This window comes from Vicugna pacos, chromosome 31 (genome assembly GCF_048564905.1).
Source record: "Vicugna pacos chromosome 31, VicPac4, whole genome shotgun sequence".
NCBI lineage: Eukaryota > Metazoa > Chordata > Mammalia > Artiodactyla > Camelidae > Vicugna > Vicugna pacos.
Genome location: NC_133017.1, coordinates 803,057 through 817,415, shown reverse-complemented (window position 1 = coordinate 817,415; position 14,359 = coordinate 803,057). Strand labels below are relative to the sequence as shown.

At 39.0% G+C, this 14,359-nt stretch overlaps 2 pseudogenes; both read right to left on the bottom strand.

Annotated features, from left to right (window-relative positions):
* Window positions 1-484: 484 nt before the first annotated feature.
* On the bottom strand, window positions 485-1,422 carry LOC140690785 (olfactory receptor 5G9-like; annotated as a pseudogene).
* A 10,466-nt stretch (window positions 1,423-11,888) lies between these two features.
* LOC140690585 (olfactory receptor 5G9-like) lies at window positions 11,889-12,833 on the bottom strand (annotated as a pseudogene).
* Window positions 12,834-14,359: the final 1,526 nt, after the last annotated feature.

The window sequence follows — 14,359 nt, the reverse complement described above, 5'->3', positions numbered from 1 at the left end:
ACAGCCAAGAGCTTCATTCCATTTATGAGGTTAAACATAAAGCCCCACATCATGTTTTTGTACAGATGCCTATTGAAGGGAGCTAGATGTGCATGTAAAACCCAGCACAAAAATTTTTAAATTCCCATTTTTGGGAATTGGAATATTTGCCAAGGAGTCAGCAGAAAAAGAAAATGTATTAGTGGGATGATTTAAACAATTAGTAACTGATATTAAATAATAACATTGTTTTGAAAATAATTGGTCTGTGAGGTGTCTGAGAGAAACAAAATTAAGTGGGTGTGGGTTTGAACGGTAATAGAAGATCACATGCATGTTTTAATGAATCCACATCGGGTGACCAGATGAATAAATAACTGGATGAATGAATGGGTAAAGAGGTGCCACCAAGCCCCCACTCTCAGGTGGCCTGAAATCTTTAGGAATCTACACAATTGGTCTGTTCTCTTTGATTCCTCTCCCAGTGTCCTTTGGAGATAAGAATCTAGGCCCTACAGAACTTCCTCTTTGTGACCATCCTGTGGATGGCACCTTTGACCTCCTTGTTCCACAAGCTGTAGATAAGTGGGTTCAACATGGGGATGACTGCAGTGTAAAACACCGACACCACTTCATTGAGATCCAGGGAGAAACTTGCACTAGGCCACAAGCAAATGAAGACAAGAGTACCATACAGGATGGAGATGGCCATCAGGTGAGACGAGCAGGTGGAAAAGGCCTTGTGCTTCCCCTCGGCAGAGCGGATCTTCAGGATGGTGATGAGGATGCAGACATAGGAGACCAGGATGGTCAGACCGCTGAAGACTCCCATGGCTCCCGACACCACAAAGACGACTAACTTGTTGAGCCTGGTGTCAGTGCACATGAGGGAAAGCAGGGGGGACATATCACAGAAGAAATGATTGATGACATTGAGGCCACAAAAAGGAAGGCAAAATGCATTTGTTGTGTGCATCATAGTGTACACAAACCCAATGGCATAGGGACCAGCCACCAGCTGGATACAGAGTCTCCAGGACATGGCAACTGAATACAATAATGGGTTGCAGATGGCAATATAGTGGTCGTAGGCCATGGACGCCAGGAGAAAACACTGCCACCACAAAGAACCCAAAGAACCACTGCTGCAAAGCACAGCCCAGGAAGGAGATGGCCTTCCTCTTCACAAAGAAGTCGGTGAGCGTCTTGAGGCTCATGGCTGAGGAGAAGCACATGTCCACAAAGGACAGGTGGCTGAGGAAAAAGCACATGAGTGTGTGAAGGCAGGCATCGATCTGTATCATAAAACCGTCCCCAAGTTTCCGGTTAGGTTGATGACGTAGAAACTCAGAAAGAGCAGGAAGAGAAGCACCTGCAGTTGGGGTTGTAATTCAAACCTCTGAAAATGAGCTCAGTGACCCGCGCGTAGTTTTCACTGGCCATGACCGATGCTGGTTTCCATCACGGAGAGTAGACGCATCACAACAGATTGGGTGGACGTACTTTCAAAAGGAGGACACAGGAGAACATTGGAGAGGATATGACTTAGCTACACACTATGGCTAAGGAAATACAGGCAAGATAGAAGCCAGCGCAAAAGACCAGACCTGAAGCTACAATATTTTAAGACTCTATAGAACCCTGTCAACATATGGATGAGAAAACACCAGCCTAAAAGCTCGAGTTCCTGTAACTAACCGATAGCAGAGATAGTTCCAGAATAAACACTCAGTAACTGCAGCTTCAGTGAGTTCACCAGTTGGACGCACACCTGGTGAAGGGATGCAGGAGAATGGAAATGAGGCAAGCTGGAGAAGAAGGAGCACCCACTCCGTTTCAGGCTGAATGCTGTGCACTTGGTGATTATACAACCCAAGGCTAAGTGTATGTCCTTCATTGGCCCGGGAATCTACCTGTCTGACCCTGGGAACACTGACTTTTCTTCACCTCTGGGGCAGGATTAATAATAGTAACAACTATGTTGTAAATTGTTGTGAGGATTAAATGAGATAATGCATGCAAAGCATGTAGCAGCATCTTATTAAGAACCGAGTTAAGTGCAGAATAATTGTTCATATTTTTCCCTTATGTAGTCCCATTAATAATCTTGAAAACTAAATATTATTTCACCTTATTTTTTAATGCTATCTTTGATTTTTAATTTTATCATTTTTTTATTTATTTTACTTTGATGGGGGAGGTAATTAAGTTTAGTAATTAATTAACTTCATTTTTTATTTATTTTTTTAATGGAGGTAGTGAGGATTGAGCCCAGGACCTTGTGCATGCTAAGCACACACTCTACCACTGAGCTTTACCCTCCCCCCATTATTTCACTTTACATAAGAGGATGACTGAAGATCAAGGCATGCTCATAATGCTAGCAAATGGCAGAAATGGGCTTAGAACATATATTGGTCAAAACTGACTGTGCCCTTTCCTTTTTCACACTGTGGAAATGTTTCCTGTGTCTTCACAGATCCTTTCATCTCAAAGAGATTCAAAATTCATTGCAGTATAAGTACAGGCAATGCATTTTTGGCTTCCGAATCCTGGTGTTAGGTTCTATCCACTGGTCATTGGTAGGAAGGCCACTGGATAATAGAGTGTCAAGCTTAATATCCCCTTTATGGAAACAGTATAGGGAAGAAGCTGGGAAAAGGGGCTAACTTGTACCACCTCTATATCATACATATGTCCTTTTTCACCCACTATAAGGGTAACCTTGGTTACATCAGCTGATCTCTTTGAACCTGAGTTGCTGCATTCATTCAGTGTGGCTAAACCCTTGATCTCCCAGAATTCTCATCCACTTAGAATGAGAGGGTTGATGAGTGCTCAGAAAACTTCTTACACTTTACCTTTAACTTTTTTTTTACTAGTCCATGAACATTGGAATTCAACAGCAGCCTTATGCTAGACAGTTCCCTTCACTTCTCTAACTTGAAATTGATCATTTGACTTTAGCAAGGCCTCCTCTGAGGGCAACTACTACAGCTAATATGCCATCCTTCACTTCAGGGGAATTAAAGAAAAAGATGGATTAGCCAGTCACACTGTCCACCCATCACACGCACCTCTTGCTCAAGTCTCTTCAAGAGTCTGACAGCTCCTCCAGGATCAGCCACTATTGTCAGTGCTATTTCTCAGTCTTCCACTTGACAACTGCCCAGAGGTCCTCAATGCTTCCTTGTCAGTCTTGGTTCCTAAGCCTGCCCAAGCCTTCCATGCACATTTTAATGTCTCTGTTTTTCTTTGTCGCTTGGTGCTTAGGATAGAATGCAGTGCTCCATACGGGGTGGGGGACACAATCAGACCTCAGGTCTGGAGCCCAAGGATAATATCAGCACAGCCCATGACAGCCTTGTCTGAGCAAGGACATCATCTGGTGGTTTAGATCGGGCTGTGAGCTGAATTCAGTGCTGCCTTCCCCCCGACCTGCTGCTGCAGCGTCCCTGTCTCATTTCATACTTACTGATTATACTTTGACCCAGTTACAGAACCTAAACCTGTTTCCCCATGTCATCCCTCCTGAGACCTTCCTCAGTCATCAAATAATGGTGAGGATCACGCTGATCTTGACCAGGAACCACAAAGATCACTTATTTCAATCCCACTTTCATTTGTGTTCTCCTAGCTTGCTAAACATGAGGCAGAAAGAAGAACAGATAATGTGCAGAAGGTCACAACTTACACTGTAAAGGGCTCCCTCTTCTTTAAAGATGGCATGAAGAACTAAAGCAAAAGCGAGCCAGTTTCCCAGGTTTCACCTTCCCTTGACGTGGCTACTTCCACACACACAAAAATGGGTCAGAATTTTCAATAGTCATTTAATTTTATTCTGTATTTTCTTCCAAAAAGAAAACATGGAAGACTCCACTGTAAGACATATTCAGCATCTTCAAAAATTAGCTAAAAGCCCCCTGAACTAGTTGCATCATTTTGTCTTTCTTGTTGCTATGGAAGATGCTCGCTCCCCAAAGTGTACTATATCCTGGGGATGAGCTGCTAAGGGAAAGCCCAATTATAGTTTTGCTTCATAGCATAAGGAAGTCCCATGAGATCTATTTTCTGGTGATTTTATGTTTGTTTCTGCCTGGATATAGGCTCTCCATTTTCTCTAGTTCCAAGCTAAGCAAGGAGAGTCTATGGAATCCTTTGTAAATGAAAGTAGCAAAGATGATGGTGACACTAGAGGACATAGCTTTCCATGTCCTTCTTTCTTGTGCATTAATGGTTTGGGAACAAGGGCAAAGAATGTGGAAAATGGACTTTCCTCATACACAGCATTCACCACACATTGTGAAAGAAGCTCATTCTCCCGAGACTTTGTCCAAAACAGGTAGAGTTTTAGATGCATCAGGTAGTCTGTCAATTTCATTTGCTTAAAAAAATTTCACCTGAAGCTCTCTGCTCTGTTTCCACGTCCAGTGCACTGTTATCATCTTGGGATGTCCTTTAAACATAATTCTTCATGTGTGCATCAAGGGTAAAAACATGCATAGAAGAGATGGGTGTGTCTGTGCCTGAGCAAGAGGAACACGTGCTGTCAGTCAGCCTGAGCACTCAGAGAAGGTAAGCCATCAGTAATCGATCATGAAAAGCACCCCTAAGCCAGGACATAAAAACAGGAAACACAAAGCAGTGGCGCCATTTTTTTCCTCTCTTGCATTGGCCCACTCCCAATTCTCGGGGTGCATCACGCTCTTTATCTCCTGTTAGAAATTCATTATTTGGGGGGTGAATAAGAACCAAGGTAACTTTTATTCCCCTACTTTCACTAACAGAAGGACCAGGCAAGGATTGCCTTAAATTCCAGGGCTCACAGCTGGAAACTCAGATGTTTCAGATCATTTAGACTGATTAACCACATTGGCAGAAATGACACTTGGCAGCAGACAGTAGAGGAGTCATCTGTGGCAGGAAATCTGTTTAGTGAAGATGTTGAAGCATTTATACTAATTAGTCTTTTATTATCTTAATACTGACCACTGCTACATAAAATGTTTATCTATATTTATACAGGTGCCACCCAGATGAAAATGTAAGTATTTTTTTCTTGTACCATGGGAGAGAATTACAGTGGACACCCAGGGATTTATGGAAATACAGTTTAAGAAATAAGAACTTAACCAATAAAGTGCTATGAAAAGTATTTCTCAAATGAGAATTGTCAGAGTGAGGAATGTCGGGGAAAAGAAACCGCAGATTGAATGAACTGACTCCCATTGACAATTTATATAGAAAATTTCCATTGACAAATTACCAGATTTTTATATGGATTTTTTTCAAATTTATATTTCATTGAAAAACTAGATGATCAATGTACATAAAACATTTCATTAGTAAATACACTGAGAAAAATTCCAAAAGTGGTAAGTGGGGCATAAAGTTACAGGCATACTGACCTAAAAGTAAAAGACACTGTAGAACAGTAAGAGTTAGAACTGGGTGATACTGGGACCTAAGCAGAAGACTGAATAAAACAGGTAGCATTAAGATATCATACAGATGACAAGGGAGACAGTGGATGAAGGTGCTTGAGAACAAAGCAGTATTTATCTGACGTCTGTGTCTGCCATTTCCTGTGAGGCTTCAGGAAGTCACTGCCCTTTAAGGACCCTAAGTTTCCTTGTCTCTTGAATGAGGATAATTCCTACCTTACAGAGTTATCTCAAAATCATTTTTACAGGACTTACAACACCACTTGCTACTTAAGAATTTTACATCACCTCTTCTTAAAGAGTGTTTTAATAGCTCAACTGACAGTAGCATTTTACAATTACCATTATTAATATTCAAGTATTATTTCATGAAGAAAAAATGATTGCTCTTTAGGTATTTAAAATTCCTGAGTAATTAGATTAAAATACAAGTATGCAAAACCATAAAACATAAAAATAAATATTTGCCAAACACTCCAATCTATGGTCAATATGTATTTAAAGATGAAAATAGTAATAAAATATTTTTAAAATACATAATTTTATTTTTTAAATTTGCAAAGTATAGACTAGAAAATATTTGTAGCTAATGTTAAAAAGTCTGTTATTATCATTATGGTGATGTAAGGAATTATAAGAATGTTGATGGAGTAAAAATCTCTGAACCATGTGTTTCCAGAAAAAGAGTGCCATAATTCCGTTATGTGTAATAAGAAAATCATTTTCCTCCTTTATGCTTTTGTTTCACAAAATAAGAAAATGAAAACCACAATGTTAGAAGAGATGAGGGATTTTAAATTTTTATGTGCCATGAACTTTAAAGAATCTTTAAGACATTTCTTTTCCTGTACAGAGGTCCAAACACACAAAACTTGTATACAATTTCACAGCCCTTCACAATTAACTCTTAGACTTTCAAAAGCTTTTTTCCAAGCCTACTATTTTCACAATTCTTTTGATTACAAAAAGAAACATTAGTGGACAATTTCAGTGTGATTGACACGCTGAAGCTGCCACCTAGTGGCACAGTTTAACAACATCTTAAAAAGGAATGACGTCAGTCATTGCACATGAAATAGTGCTTACTCTTTATTTGAACAAGTCTATACTCACAGTAGATCGTGTTAATAGGAGATGAATAAAGAGCAGAAGGGGGGCAGCTAATTAAGAATGTGAAATAGTGCATTTCATGGTGCTGAAAGTATAACAAACTTTAACAAACTTTGACCTTCATGTTCAAAAATAATACTAAATATTTAAAACTAGGTTTTTAAGAATTTAGAGAATAAGGTCATTTTGAGGGGACCTTTATTAACATGAAATTGGAACCGGACTAATACCAGCCTTAAAAATTAATGATGTTTTTCATTAAAAAGTCTACAAACAATAAATGCTGGAAAGGGTGTGGAGAAGAGGGAACCCTCCTACACTGTTGGTGAGAATGTAAACTGGTGTAACCATTATGGAAAACAGTATGGAGGTTCCTTAAAAAAATAAAAATAGACTTACTATATGATCCAGCAATCCCACTCCTGGGCATATACCCAGAGAAAACTAATTCTGAAAGACACATGCCTCCTAACGTTCAGAGTTATTTACAACAACCAAGACATGAAAACAATCTAGATGTTCATCGACAGATGACTGGATAAAGATGTGGTTTATATCTACAATGTAGTACTACTCAGCCATAAAAAGCAATGAAATAACGCATTTGCAGCACCATGGATGGCTTTAGCAGTCATCATTCTAAGTGAAGGAGTCAGACAAAGACAAATGTCATAATAGACAAACAACAAGGACCTACTCTCTTTATAGCACAGGGAACCATATTCAATTTCTTATAATGAGCATAATAGAATAGAAACTGAATATATATATATATAACTGAATTGCTTTGCTGTATACCTGAAACTAACATTGTAAATCGGCTACACTTTAATAAAAAGAATAATAAAAATTATGATGTTTTATCACATTCCCTCCAAAATGACCTCAGATAGATTTAACAAACTTCTAGTGAATAACATCTTTGGTGTCACATATTGTCCTAGACCCCGATGATAAAGAAGTAGTGTTTACCCGGGACATGTGATAAGAGAGGATTCTTCTCTTTCTAGGCTACTAAAATTTTACCAAATTAATCAGGAGCAGATGGTGTCCTATGCCTTCCTAAAATTTATAAATATGATCATATGGAATTTTTATTAACCTAAAAAATCAAGAAGAAGAATAGAAATATCAGTCACAATGTCTTGGACGTTTATCTATAAAGTCTTACCTAATGTTATATTAATACAGTGGCCTACATAATGTTATCCCCATCTCATAGATGACTACAAGAAATGTTTTGTTTAAAGTATCTGTAATGTTAGATATTGATTCTTACTTTGAATTTTGCAATATCGCATCCTAAACATAATTGCGACATTCCCATTTAAATTCACTCTCCTTCTCTCTCCCTCTTTCTCTCTCTCTCTCACACACACACACCCAAGCATATTAAAAATAAATTTTATTTTCATAGTCTTTCTCGTGTTGGTAGGGGATAGGAAAGTGTGAAAATGGTCTCTTTCTTGTTCCAGAACATCTTCTTTAAATATTTCTCTCTCTTTCCTCAAAGTTCCATTTCAAATATGTTTATCTGCCTGACCAGATCTCCTGTTTCCCTTCTTTGGCAACAGAACCACTCTTTATCATAGAAAACTTGTCCTTCCCATACCTGGTGGGGCTGTCAATCATGAGACCCCGCCTTCCCCAAACCACAGATGTAAGCACTTTGTCCAGTAGGGGAAGTCAGTGAGGGAACCCCAACACTCTGGACACGGCCACCAGATCAGTAAGCAAGAACTGAGCCAAACTCATAGCATTGGTTTCTCTTGAAGGGTGTCAGATGGACTATCTTTTGAATTTAATTATCTTTTAATGCACTAAACCTAACAATCAAGCCAAGAGTCAACCAAGGTGCAGTGTGGATGCTCCGTTCCCACTCTGTCTTCATTTGTGTCCGTTTGAGTTAGGATTTCCTATTCCTGTGACAGAAAACTCAAAATAACAGTAACTGTTAAAAATATTTAATATTTAAAGGGATTTATTTTCTCTGTCATAAAATATATCTAGAGGTAGCCAACATAGGGCTGATATGGCTGATATACAATATCAGGAACACCAAAGTTTCTTCATGGTCCCAGATGACTGCTTAAGGTCCAGCCATTAAAGCTGCTTTCCAGGTCACACAGTATAGCTTGTCCTAGTGGAGTCTCCAGACATTGTGAGATGAATAAAATCTAAGACTCTGTGACCCACATTTGTGCTCTCATCACCCCAGCTCCCCAGGGCTGTAAGAGTCAAGCATTATGGGAGAAGGATGCTGGACTGTGACTTGGATCAATTACGGAGCTGAGACTCAGAGTGGCCACTGGATAACCATAAATGAATTCCCTAGCATTACCATTATGTAACTGTCCTCCTCCCAGATTACTCCAGAGGTGTCCAGCATCACTCACTCATCCCAAGGGTGCGTGGGGATACAAAGCTCCCTGTGGGCCTCAGGCTCAACCAGAGCTACCTGGATTCCAAAAACTCAGGTGTAGTAGGATATGGATCTTTTATTTTTAATGTTGAATATTTTTCCTAGTCCAATATCATAATTAAAAGAGATCAGAATTGTGAGTGTATCTTATAGCATCAAATTTAGATACTAGAAGTTCAACTGCCAAAAAAGAAATATTCACTGGGTGTTGAGGCAGGGAGAAAGGAGGAAGTGTTCTAGTACCTTTCTTGGGTGCAGAGATCCAATAACTAGGTTTGAGGGCAAGTCTGGGGTTCAAAGTCAGGATGAAGTGCAGTCTCCTGGAAGCAGAATTTGACTTGCTGAGCATGGGGTTTGAACTTTGACTCTTTTCCTGGGAAAGGAGGGAACAAGCTGGCACCCAGATTACAAAAGCAAATTCTGACAGGCAGCCACGCCTCTGCCCAGCTACTGAGAAGCACTGCTAAGTGGCCTAGAAGCACAGGAACATTCCCAATCCATTTCATTTGCATAGCTCTTTTTTCTTTTTTTCCATTTCCTGGATATGAACTTAGATCTTAGCAAAAAAACATCTTTATAGTTATTCCTTTTGGTGATAGGACTTCCATGTTAGAGACCACACTCTTTTAAGAAAGCCAGGAAAACCAGGAAAGACTAAGTCATAGACAGAGAAGTGATCCCTATGTGGCATAGAGATAATTCATGATAAAAGCAAGGGTGGAGGGCTGCGCCCTCCAGCAGCTCAGTGGATTCTCACAATAGCAGCAAAGAAGTAGAGACTATCCAGACAGTTAGACCACTGATGTGTGCAATCACTCCAGGACAATCAAAAAGCAACAATCTGGATGATGGGAACCCTGGATTAAGGGTTCACTTTACTACTTTATTATTCTATATGGGTAAAAATTCTATCATAAGAATGTTTTTAAATAAAAATATGCTGCATGAGGTGCCAGAATATTTGGTGGTGAATAGTTGGGAGATGTTTCATAAATGACCATGGAGAGTAGCTGGAAATCAACAGGGGTCATGAAGTACGGTGGTGTTCATGAATGTAACAGCATAAACCCTGCCCACGACCCTGACACAGCATCTGTGTCACATGGCAAGGAAACAGAGCTCTGGCTTCTAGAAGATATGTATATACCACGGGTGATAAGAGGAGCCCCTTACCAGCCACAAGAATCTAAAGAACCTCTGCTCTAAGGCACAGATCAAAACACTGATAATTTACCTTCCAGCAAGAGAAAGAGATGTCACTTTATTTCACTACTAGCAGGAAACACATATACATCTGAAACTGTTCACCCTCCATCTAATTAACTGCTTCCACAAAAAAATATTATAAATTAAATGGAGGAAAGTTTTCAGCTAGCACCTGGATCCTTTTAATTACATCCTATTGGCACTATTTCTGTCTCTCTGGTTATGTGGCAAGGGATTGGTTCCTTCTGTCTGAGACAGTTGCTTCACTGAAACTATAATTAGCACCAGCCAGTAAACCACCTCAACGTCTTGGTATCCAGTTCCCTGCATAGCTTGCTCACTTCCGAACCCAAGCCACTCCATGCCCATTCCCTGTAATGCACTGTGTTTATAATAACTGCAATATTCAAAGCAAGTTCAACTAACCCTGGAGTGAGGAAGACTGATTGTGGCTGTCATCTCATCAACACTGCTTAAGAGAGCACTTGCTTATCCAGAAACTCCATTAAGAAAGTTATTTGGACAGAAGTCTACACCCTAGTTTTTCACTACTGTATCACTACTCAAGTTTTCCCACTGTTTTTTTTTTCCTTTTCAGATGTAGCTCTTTTTATTAAATAGTGATAAATTTTACATTTTTAGATCATACACAACTATCAAGGCAAAAATGCCAGCAGAATCTAGTTTGTACCCAAAAGATGCTTTTCAAAAATCACTAATCTTTCTTGAAATGATTATAATACCTCTTGAACTCTTCAAAATATCTTGAGAGTCAGGACAGGGGAGAAAGGTGTTAAATGTTTTTAACTTCATTCTGTTGTATTGATTTTTTTTTAATTTGGAAACAACAATAACAAAAAAGACTAACATGAAAATAAGATACACATTTTATCCATTTTAGTTTACCTCTAACTTCTCAACACCTATTGCCTCTGATATTTTAGAATTTTTCTCATTTCCTCATTCACTTTTTTGCACCTTATTTCTAATTTCTGTTGTAAGCTATCTTTTATTTAAAAGAATGAGGAAAAACTGAACATCAATTAGTGAAGTTATAATTAGAACTAAACTCAAATAGGCAGAGACGCATCTGGAAATTATTACCAGGACTCGTCACTTGGTGGAAGAATAAGAGTATAAGATTTTTTTTTTTTTTGGTTAATGTTGTTCTTCATTTGCTTGTCTACATTTTCTTTTCCTTTCCTGTAATGTTCATGACATTGTATTTTTAGAAAGCAAGAATAAATCAAATAGGCATAAAAGATATGAAAAAGAATATGATATGGGTGATTCATTTAGTTAAAAAAAGCATTTGTAAGCTAAGTAACTACTCTGTTTACTCTTTTCAATTCCATATTTAGAAACAGGGAACATACATGCTGTTTCAAAGACTCTCACCCAATGTGGACATTTACATTGGTCCAACTAGTGCAAGAATGTTAGTAGCTAGGTGGTCCCCACAGTTTTAGATTTTATCCTATTTCCAGTAATGAAGGTGTCTGAGGAAGCAGAAGTGCTCTGAGTCCACGGAGGACTGGGGATTTTTATCATTTGTAGGGACATAAAGAAATGAGCTTTTAAAAAGTTACCGAAATAAAAATCATACAGAAGAATGGAGGTATGACATTCCCCTAAATTCTGCAAATTCTTTGGCCTCTTTGGATGATGACAGGTAATCTAGCCATGTCTGAAAAGAAGCTTTTCTCTTCTGTATTTTAGATGGAAGTCTATCTTCTGATGCAAAACTTCCTTCTAGTGATGGTCCTACACATGGCAGCTTTCACTTCTGTATTTCTCAAGCTGTAGATGAGAGGATTCAACATGGGGATGACTGCTGTGTAGAACATGGACACCACTTTATCGAGGTCCAAAGAGAAAACTGCCCCCAGCCTCACATAGATAGAAAAGAGAGCCCCGTACAAGATGGAAACATCCGTGAGATGGGAAGAGCACATGGAGAAGGTTTTGTGCCTCCCAGCAGCAGAGGGGACCCTCAGGATGGCAAGGAGGATGTAAAAATAGGAGATGACAATGGTCAGGCTACTGACCATGAGGACAGCTCCAGCCACAACGAAAGCTAACAACTTATTGATCCGGGTGTCCGCACACTCAAGAGAAAGCAGAGGGGACAAGTCACAGAAGAAATGATTGATTACATGGGAGCGACAAAAGGGAAGTCGAAAAGCAGCTGTTGTGTGAGTCATGGTGTTCAGAAACCCCGCAGTGTAGAGTCCCACCACCAGCTGGATGCAGAGCCTTCAGGACATGGCAACGGAATACAGTAGCGGGTTACACATGGCCACGTAGTGGTCATAGGCCATGGACGCCAGGAAAAGGCACTCGATGGCCACAAAGAACCCAGAGAACCACTGCTGCAAGGCACAGCCCAGGAAGGAGATGGCTTTCCTCTCAGCAAAGAAGTCAGCGAGCATCTTGAGGCCCACCACTGACGAGAAGCAGATGTCCACAAAGGACAGGTGACTGAGAAAGAAGTAGATCGGTGTGTGGGAGCAGAAATTGAGCCGGATGAGGATAATCATGCCCAAGTTTCCTGTCATAGTAACGAGGTAAAAGAGTAGGAAGAGCAAGAAAATGAAGACTTGCTGCCGAGGATGTTACTTCAAGCCTATGAAAATGAACTCTGTGATCTTTGTAGAGCTCTCAGCAGCCATCAGTGGGTTTTGGTCTCTAGAGTTAGAAAAAGAGAATTGGTAGCGAATACAACTTTAAATTTCTTGAAAGCATGACGTGATACACAAGAAAAGAAATTACAGATTTTTGATTTAGGAACACTGGTGTTAAAAAAAAAAAGCCTAAATAAAGTGCTGGCAAATAAAATACATTACAGTTCTAAAGAGCAACATGGCTTAAATGTTTTAAAGAGAAAGTTAAAGTTTAACTAAGAATTTGGTCTACATTAGAAAACCTATAAAACTATTCACTATATTTACATATTAAGAAAAGCATTAGTATTATTTCAATACAATTTTTATAAGAGTTTGATTAAATTTGGCTCTCAAAAAAAAAAACTTTTCAGTATGGAAAAAAAAAAAGGAAACTATTTAATGTAGTAAGAAAGAACCTTCCTGAAGCTTTCAGAGGAAGCATGTGTAGAGTAAAACATGAGGAACATTCCCATTATAGCCAGAAACTATATAAAGATGCTCACAATTTATACTATTGAACAATATATTGGAGATTGCAGCCAAAACACTAAAATATGAGAAGGAAAGATATAAGAATGTAGAAAAAAGAGAAGAAAATACAGTCAGCATTTGCAGGCAAAATAGTCACCCACGTAGAAAATGGATGAGTCAACTAATAAGATTTTTCTAAGAAAAAAATTGAAGAGTTCAACAAATAGTTTAGAAGATCAATGTAAAAAACTCAATAACAATTGCTTATGAGTTGTAATGAAAAAACTCATATTCATCAACTCAAATTGATCAACTAATCATAAAATAAGCCTAACAAGGAATCTTCCAAATTTGTATGAAGAAAAGTACAAACTGTTGAACTTTACTGAAGCAAAGGAAGAAATGCCTAAATCAGTGAAAAAAATGTGTTTTATGTATTTCTTATGTATAAAACAGAAACAGACTCAATTATAAAGATTCATTTCCTCCTGAGAAAGTAAAAATTAACTCAGACTCGGGGAGTAAGGACTTGTGTGGCCATCCTTTGGGCGGGAATAGCAGACACAGGTAAGTCATCTGTAAGCAGAACAGGACACAGTACTTCTCCCGCAGATAACATTGCAGCTGCCAGCATTTAACAACACTTTCTCTGAGTGACAACCGCCTTGTCACTCAATGAGAAAATGTATTTTCTAAAAGTATAGGCTAGCTAAAAATGTTCATTGTTAATTATACCAGCAAGATGAAACATGCCACTCTGACCAGGAAGATCTAAGTAAGTCACTTTGACATGGCTAAGGAGTCTCAATTTCCCACAAAGGCACAGAGCTTCTCAGGAGGGACTTTCGGACACCACATTCCACATCCATCCACACTTTGTAGTTTCTAGGGAAACAGGACCCTGTGTCTGCACGGTGGGTGTGTTGTGATATTGCCTCCTTAACATACAGCCTGCTTTGTTTTGAGCTTATCGAAAGTTTTCTTGATTTAAATTTCATGTAAACTCCACCCTTTTTAAAAATCCCACAATAACTTTATTTCCTCTTTGCTCAGTGAGATAC